Source organism: Dipodomys ordii, unplaced genomic scaffold, assembly GCF_000151885.1.
Source record: "Dipodomys ordii isolate 6190 unplaced genomic scaffold, Dord_2.0 Scaffold70, whole genome shotgun sequence".
Taxonomy (NCBI): Eukaryota; Metazoa; Chordata; class Mammalia; order Rodentia; family Heteromyidae; genus Dipodomys; species Dipodomys ordii.
Window position 1 is genome coordinate 4,280,744 of NW_012267286.1, and position 7,445 is coordinate 4,288,188.

Sequence of the window (7,445 nt, forward strand, 5' to 3'; positions counted from 1 at the left end):
TTGAAAGTCCCATTTTCAGGCCAGCACGACTGGTTATGGAGCTGGTAGATAGGCCCTTCCCAGTTACAGAAGAATATGAAGGTCAGGCCTAAGGCTTAGAGATATGAGGTCAGCCAATGGACAACCCAAAGGAGTATAGGGGTCCGGTTTGGAATTTTGGTTTCCCATGGTGCCCAGGCAGCCCGGGGTAAAACTAAGGCTGAAGATGGCTTAGTCCTGTCTCAGCCCAAGAGTTACCGTGCAGCAGAGGTCCCGAGATGACAGGTGTCCCTGGTTATTCTTTTTTTTTTTGTCAGTCGTGGGGCCTGAACTCTGGGCCTGGGTGCTGTCCCTCAGCTCTTCAGCCCAAGGCTAGTGCTCTACCACTTGAGCCACGGGGCCACTTCTGGCTTTTTTTTTTCTGCTTATGTGGTACTGAGGAATTGAACTCAGGGCCTCATGCATGCAAGGCAAGCGCTCTACCACTGAGCCACCTTCCCAGCCCCACTCCCTGGTTATTCTTAGAGCCGGGCCCAGTGGCCGGAGGGAGACTCGGGCTCGAGCTCCTGACTCACAGACAGATCCCAGTTCCTGGGAGAAGAGTTCCGGAGGGAGCAGGCCAGGACACCCTGGGAGAGTAGGTGGGGACTCATCCAATCTGAATGTAGTAGATGTTTAGAAGGTGGGCCTGAGTTCCTTGGCCTGATCAGGCGGGAGAGAGAGGGGAGAGAGGGGGAGAGAGAGAGACAGAGAGAGACAGAGACAAACAGACAGACACACACACACAGAGAGAAAGAAAGACAGACAGAGACAGAGAGACAGATAGAGAAAGAGACACAGAGAGACAGAGAAAGAGAGAGAAAGGGGGGGGACAAGCCTCAGATGACCAATAATATCCCAAGCCACCTGGTGGCCGTCCACGAGATATGCACGGCTTCCCGTCTGTCAAGTGGCTGTAGAGCCCAAAGTAAGCTCCGTGCTCCTGATGGAGGAGGCCTCAGGAAAAGGAGGAGAGGAAAAGAGAGACTGAGAAGGGGCAGTGCCCGTACGCAGGTCGCCCAAGGGCAAAGCGAAGCACTACCGCCTTCCTGGGTGTCAGCACCAGATGTAAGGTTTTAGGAGAGAAAAGGACCACGCAGAGAGGAATAAAAAGATGGGCAGGAAAGTTTATTGGGGGTATGCTCCTGACTCCCTGGGGTCGGGATCAGGGAGGTCACACTGAGTGTAGTTGTAACAGAACGTTTTGTTGTTGTTGTTGGTCTTGGGGTTTGAACTCTGGGCCTGGGCACTGTCCCTCAGCTCTTCAGCTCAAGGCTAGTGCTCTACCACTTGAGCCACAGCACCACTTCCGGTTTTTTAGTGGTTTATTGGAGATAAGAGGCTCACGGACTTTCCTGCCTGAGCTGGCTTTGAACCTCGATCCTCATATTTCAGCCTCCTGAGTAGCTAGGATTACAGGCGTGAGCCACTGGTGCCCGGCTCCTCTAGCCTTTTTTACTCAGGGCTGGCACCTTTGTGTAACAAATTGTCTCAATGTTTACAGCTTAAGATGGCACCCATTAAATTCCCTGTAAACTATTTATAGAAGATGCATTTTCAATGTATGTAAATGGTGTCGTAAAAAAAAAAACATGGTCATTTTATAGAATTTTAAGAATTCAAAGGGGGCCTGGGAATGTGGCTTAGTGATAGAGTGCTTGCCTAGCATTCATGAAGCCCTGGGTTTTATTTCTCGGTACCATATAAACAGAAAAAGCCAGAAGTGGTGCTGTGGCTCAAGTGGTAAGAGTGTTAGCCTTGAGCAAAAGAAGCTCAGGGACAGTGCTCAGGCCCTGAGTTCAAGCCCCAGGACTGTGGGGAAAAGGAAGAAAAAGACAGAATTTCAAGGGAAAATAAAGGTAGATTCTATAATGAATGGAAACAATCAACCAAATGAAACACAGCCTTTTAAAAATTTATGCCATGTTTCCATCAGCCAGACATTGGGGTGCAGGCGGCTCAGAATGCTAAAGATCTCCCTTTGGGCTGGTTGTTGACAGTTGCAGGTGTTTTTCTGGCTAGCTGTTGGCTGGGTCGCACCCAGCTATGAGATGCCACCCAAAGGCATGTGTAGATCTAAGAATCTGAATGAACAAGGAAGTCAGTGGGGTATAGCGAATAGATATCATGGATCCCAACAATGAAGAGACACAAACAGATAAGCAGCTCTTTTCCTCCTATAGGATTTGACTGCCTGGTCACAAACTAAACTTCCTCTATTTTTTTTTAAATTTTAAATGAGAAAGTATCTAAAAGATATACTTAAGATTCTTTCCATGAGCAAAAATCTTTACAGTCCCAAACAGCCAAGTTACTAAATAGTACTGATGTGGAACCCATATCGTGGGGCTGTTAGAGATGACGGCAGAACATTTTCCAGTGGGACACGGTGACTTGAATAGGAGCTCTGACACAAGATTTTACTTTATTTCCTAACACCAATACTACTCAGGCATCTTATGTTGCTCAAAGCTAGACAGAAACGTATTGAATTGTGGTGATTTTATATTATATATTATTCAAATTAAATGGTTAGGCACTAACATTTTAAAATAAATGACCCTTTTTTTGTATCAAGAACATAGGTGTCTAATAACTTCTTCTGTTTTGATTTGGTAAAGAATCCAAGCTCAGCTTTTGGGAGTGTCTCTAAAGAGTTCCTTTTAATGTCTTCCAGGAATAGTTCAGTTTGCTACTTAGGGCTTTTTGTTTTTTTGCCACTCAGAGCACTTACCTAAGTAGAGTGAAGAGCACTAATTGTAAAAGCCCCCTCATCTCTACCCCACCCCCAGCCCTACACTAGGCCTGCATCAAATTCACAGGTGAGGTGAATTAGACCATTTGGTCTAATGGAAAAGGCTCACACAAGTGCAAGAGAAAGTGTTCATCTTTGAAGTCACTTCATGAGAAAAGAATTAATTTATTAAGATGATATAACCACAATGAGATGAGCATGAATGCTCATTCTTGTTTAGTTCTTTTTCCAAATGGGAACTACCAGTAAGGCCTTTACAGCAGGCCTGTGGGAACAGACTGTAGTGCAAGCCTCTATTGGGGCCTTGCTGTTCTCCAATCTGATAGAGAGTTCTTCCTTCTTTCCTTCCTTCCTTCCTTCCCTCCTTCCTTCCCTCCTTCCTTCCTTCCTTTTTTTTTTTTTGGGTCCGGTCATGGGGCCTGAACTCTGGGCCTGGGCGCTGTCCCTCAGCTCTTCAGCTCAAGGCTAGCGCTCTACCACTTGAGCCACAGCACCACTTCCGGCTTTTTCCTTTTTGCTTATGTGGTGCTAAGAAATCGAACCCAGGGCCTCAGGCATGCAAGGCAAGGGCTCTACCACTGAGCCACCTTCCCAGCCCCCTTCCTTCCTATTTTCCTTTCTTGTTGTGGGGCCTGAACTCTGGGCCTGGGTGCTGTCTCTCAGCTCTTCAGCTCAAAGCTAGAACTCTACCACTTGAGCCACAGCGCCGCTTCCGGCTTTTTCTGCTTATATGGTGCGGAGGAATCGAACTCAGGGCCTCATGCATGCAAGGCAAGCACTCTACCACTGAGCCATCTTCCCAGCCCTTTTCTTTGTATTTTATTTATTTATTTTGCCAATACTGAGGTTTGAACCCAGGGCCTGGGCACTGTCCCTGACTCTATCACTAAGCCACCTTCCCAGCCTGAGAGTCAGTACTTCCTTCTGTAATTTTCTTACAAACAAACTTTCTTCTTTTCTCTTTTTCACTCTCCTGGCTCTCTCCTCTTCTCTTTCTCTCTCCACCCATCTTTCCTTCCTTTTCTTCTTTTCCTTCCTTCCTTCCTTGCTTCCTTCCTTCCTTCCTATCTTCCTTCCTTCCTTCCTTCCTTCCTTGCTTGCTCTTTCCTTCCTTCACCAGGACTTGAACTCAAAGCCTTACATTCTTTCTTGGTTTTCTTGCTGTACACAGCTGGTACTCTGCCCCTTAAGTCATGCCTCCAGCTCTGATTTTTGCTGATTATTTGGAGATGGAGTCTCACAGACTTTTCTGCCTGAGCTGGCTTTACATCTGGATTCGCCTTCAGGGTCTCAGCTTCCTGAGTAGCTAGAATTACAGGCATGAGCCAGTAGGATCCAGCTTCCGAGTCACCTTTCATTACAGAAAGTTTTAACTGTGCTCCTGTAACAATAAAGCCACTTTTCCTATCAAAGAGGGATGTTCTTGTTTTCCAAAAGAGCTAGTACTGCTCTATTTGGTTCAACTTTGACATTGGATGAAGATGAAACAAGAAAATTGGTAGTAAATCTGTAAAATTTTCTTTTCATTTAAAAAATAACTTCTGAAGCCAGAGGTTGGTGTTTCACGCCATAATCCTAGTTACTCAGGAGGGTGAAATCTGAGGATCTTTGGGCTGGAAGTCGAGCTGTGGCTCCAATGGTAGAGTACTAGCTTTGAGCAAAAGAAGCTCAAGGGCAGTGCCCATGCCCTGAGTTCAAGCCCCAGGACCAGTACAAAAAAAAAATAAGGCAACTGAAAACTTCTAATTTTGCCCAAACAGAAACAGTTGCTGGGCACTGATGGCTCACACCTGTAATTCTTGCTACTGTAATCTGAAGATTACTGTAAACTGTAATCTGAAGAGTACAGTTCAAAACCAGCTAGGAAGGAAAGTCCATGAGACTCTTATCTCCAATTAATCACCCAAAAGCTAGAAGTGGAGCTATGACTCAAGTTGTTGAGTGCCAGCCTTGAGCAAAAAAAAGCTAAGAAATTATCCTCAGGCCCTGAATTCAAGTCCCAGTGTACACACACACATGCACAGACACACACACACACACACACACACACACACACACACTCCCAAAGCAAACAGCAATAAAGCACAAATTACAAATTACTTTACCTACCAAGTAAATACAAGTGACTTAAAATCATTGAAGTTGTAAATATGTCCTGGAGATCTTCATAAACCTCAACCAATTGAAGTTACAGAAAGAAATGGGTACATTTCCTTTTGGTTCTGGGCTTATTCAAGCTTCTAGAAGCCTTCTGGACATTTTGTCAGTTTTCATGTAGACTGACAGTCAAGATTGAAGACTGAGCTCAGAGACAGTGCTCAGAGAGAAGCAGGGACAACTTCTACCCACCTGCTGACTTTGACCCCTGTCCAGCATGCCCCCAATGCCTTAGGGAACAGAAACCAAACTCTTGACTGTTTCTCAGTTCCTATAAGACTATTTTCAGTTTTAAGATTAAAAAAAAGAAAAACCAATTGTCCGATGGAAACAACCATCACTAAAATTACATTCTTCTCTCAATCTGTATTTATTTGAAGTCTCTTTCTGGGTCATTTAGTAAACCAACTAAGTCATTCATCTTCAGAGAAACTTAGGAAGAAAATAATTTCCAGCACCTCCAATTACAGCAACGATTCAGTATCTCTATTAATGTTATTATGAATAACTTGTTGAAGGATGGAGGTATGGCTCAAGTGGTAGAGCAGTTGATTAGCAAGACAGAGGCCCTGAGTTTAAGGCCCAGTATCACCAAAACCCAGACTAACCCAAAATAAGCCCTACTTATATGGTCCTTTGCAGTTTATTAAGCATATTTATAGCAGAGAGCAGAAACTACTCTTCTGGTAAAAGTGTTTTATGGTATGAGTTTCTTGGCATTATCAAGTTGCATGCACTATCTTCTACATTAATGATCTGCAACTGAAAGAGGACACCTGGCTGTCTCTCTAGTAGAGAAGAAATAATAAATGTTGATGATTAACAAACACAATTGCTGACCTTACTGGAATCTGCTTCACGTATGTGTTTGCTTTCTTGCCCAGGGGTGGGGTAGAATCCATATCTTTGTGTGTGTGTGTGTGTGTGTGTGTGTGTGTGTAATGGGGCTTGAATTAAAGGCCTGAGCCTTTAGCTTTTTTTTTTCTTCCTCCCGACTGACACTCTACCACTTGAGCCACAGCTTTCCTTCTGACTTTTTTTGAGATAAGATTCTTCTGGCCTTTACTGCTGATTTCCAACTCTGTTCCTCAGATTTCCACCTTCGGAGTATCCAGGACTACAGGCATAAGTCATCAGCCCCCAGAGCCCCCAGCCTATATCATTTTTCAAATGAATGGTCCTTCTTTTATTTTACTAAATAATGTGTTCCATTGTGATATTCTCATTTAAGTATACAGTAGCGCTGGATCATACGCCTCCATGAACCTTTTGCCCTCTCCTGCTAGTATCCACCCATATAATCCCCCTTTGTTTGTTCATGTGTTCTTTCTGCTTTAGGCCTGCATTTCACCTATGAGAGAAAAGCCCTATGCTGGCTTGCTTCACATAATATGATAATCTCCAATTCCATCCATTTTCCTGCAAATGACATAAGTTTTTCTTCTTTACGGCGGAATAATAGTCCATGACATACACACCACATTCTTTATTCATTCACGAGTGTTTATATAGGTTTACTCCCTCAGTCGGCATAGAGCAGGATCATTTGTAGTGGAACTAAAAGTTCTACTTCTAGATTTTTGAGGAAACTAAGTACTGACTTCCCTAGTGGCTACCCTAATTTACATCCCCTCCAACATTGTATGACGGTTTCTTTTCCCCAAACCTTGGGCAAAATTCCATGTGTTCTTCATAACAGCCATTCTGACTGGGGTAAGATGGAATCTCAGTGTTCTTTGATTTGCAATTCTGTTATCTAGTTTTATTGCCAGTGGGAAACGGTCCACAAATAAGCGCCTGTCGTGAAATTGAGCACAGAATCCAGCGTAGAGACGGGCTTCCATTGGTTAAGAAGCAGTGCCCAGGCTCCCCAACCATGAACTAGGGCTGCCAGGTCCTTCCTCTAATTCCAACCCATTTTCTCCTTATCCACCCCAGTCCTGTCTGCTCCGATATCGTTATCTTTAGCTTTTTCTCTAACTCTCTCTGGGGCAGAACAGTGGTCGTGCCTATTGACTCTGAGCTCAGAGGGACTCGGTGCCGGGGGGTCCCCCTGTACCCCGGCTTTGCTTCTGGCGCCCTGGACTCTGGGGCATCAGGACAGGTCCGGGGATGGGTGGAGGGAGGAATGCGCGGGGACCCCCCACCCCGGGTGGGAGGAATCCTGCCGCGGCCTTAGTTTACACATCTCTAGGATGACCTCCACTCCCTGCCAGCTCAGCACCCCAGGACACCATGGTTGGGGCGGGGGGGTGGGGTGGGGAGGTAAGCTGGGATTGTGGTGACCTAGTTCCTTTCTTTTCAGAATTAGGCCTGGGCATCCAGGTTCAGGAAGGCGCGGTCCAGGCCGGCTCAGGGCGCTTGGAAGCTGGTTGTGAGACCAACCGGAGGCGGAGACCTCGCGGAGGGAAGGGGCGGGCTCCGGGACGCTTCCCGCCCTCCCGCAGCTTTTATAGAGGCTCAGGGGTGCGCGGGCGGCGCGCTGCTGGGAGCGGAGCGGGAGGAGGCCGGGCTC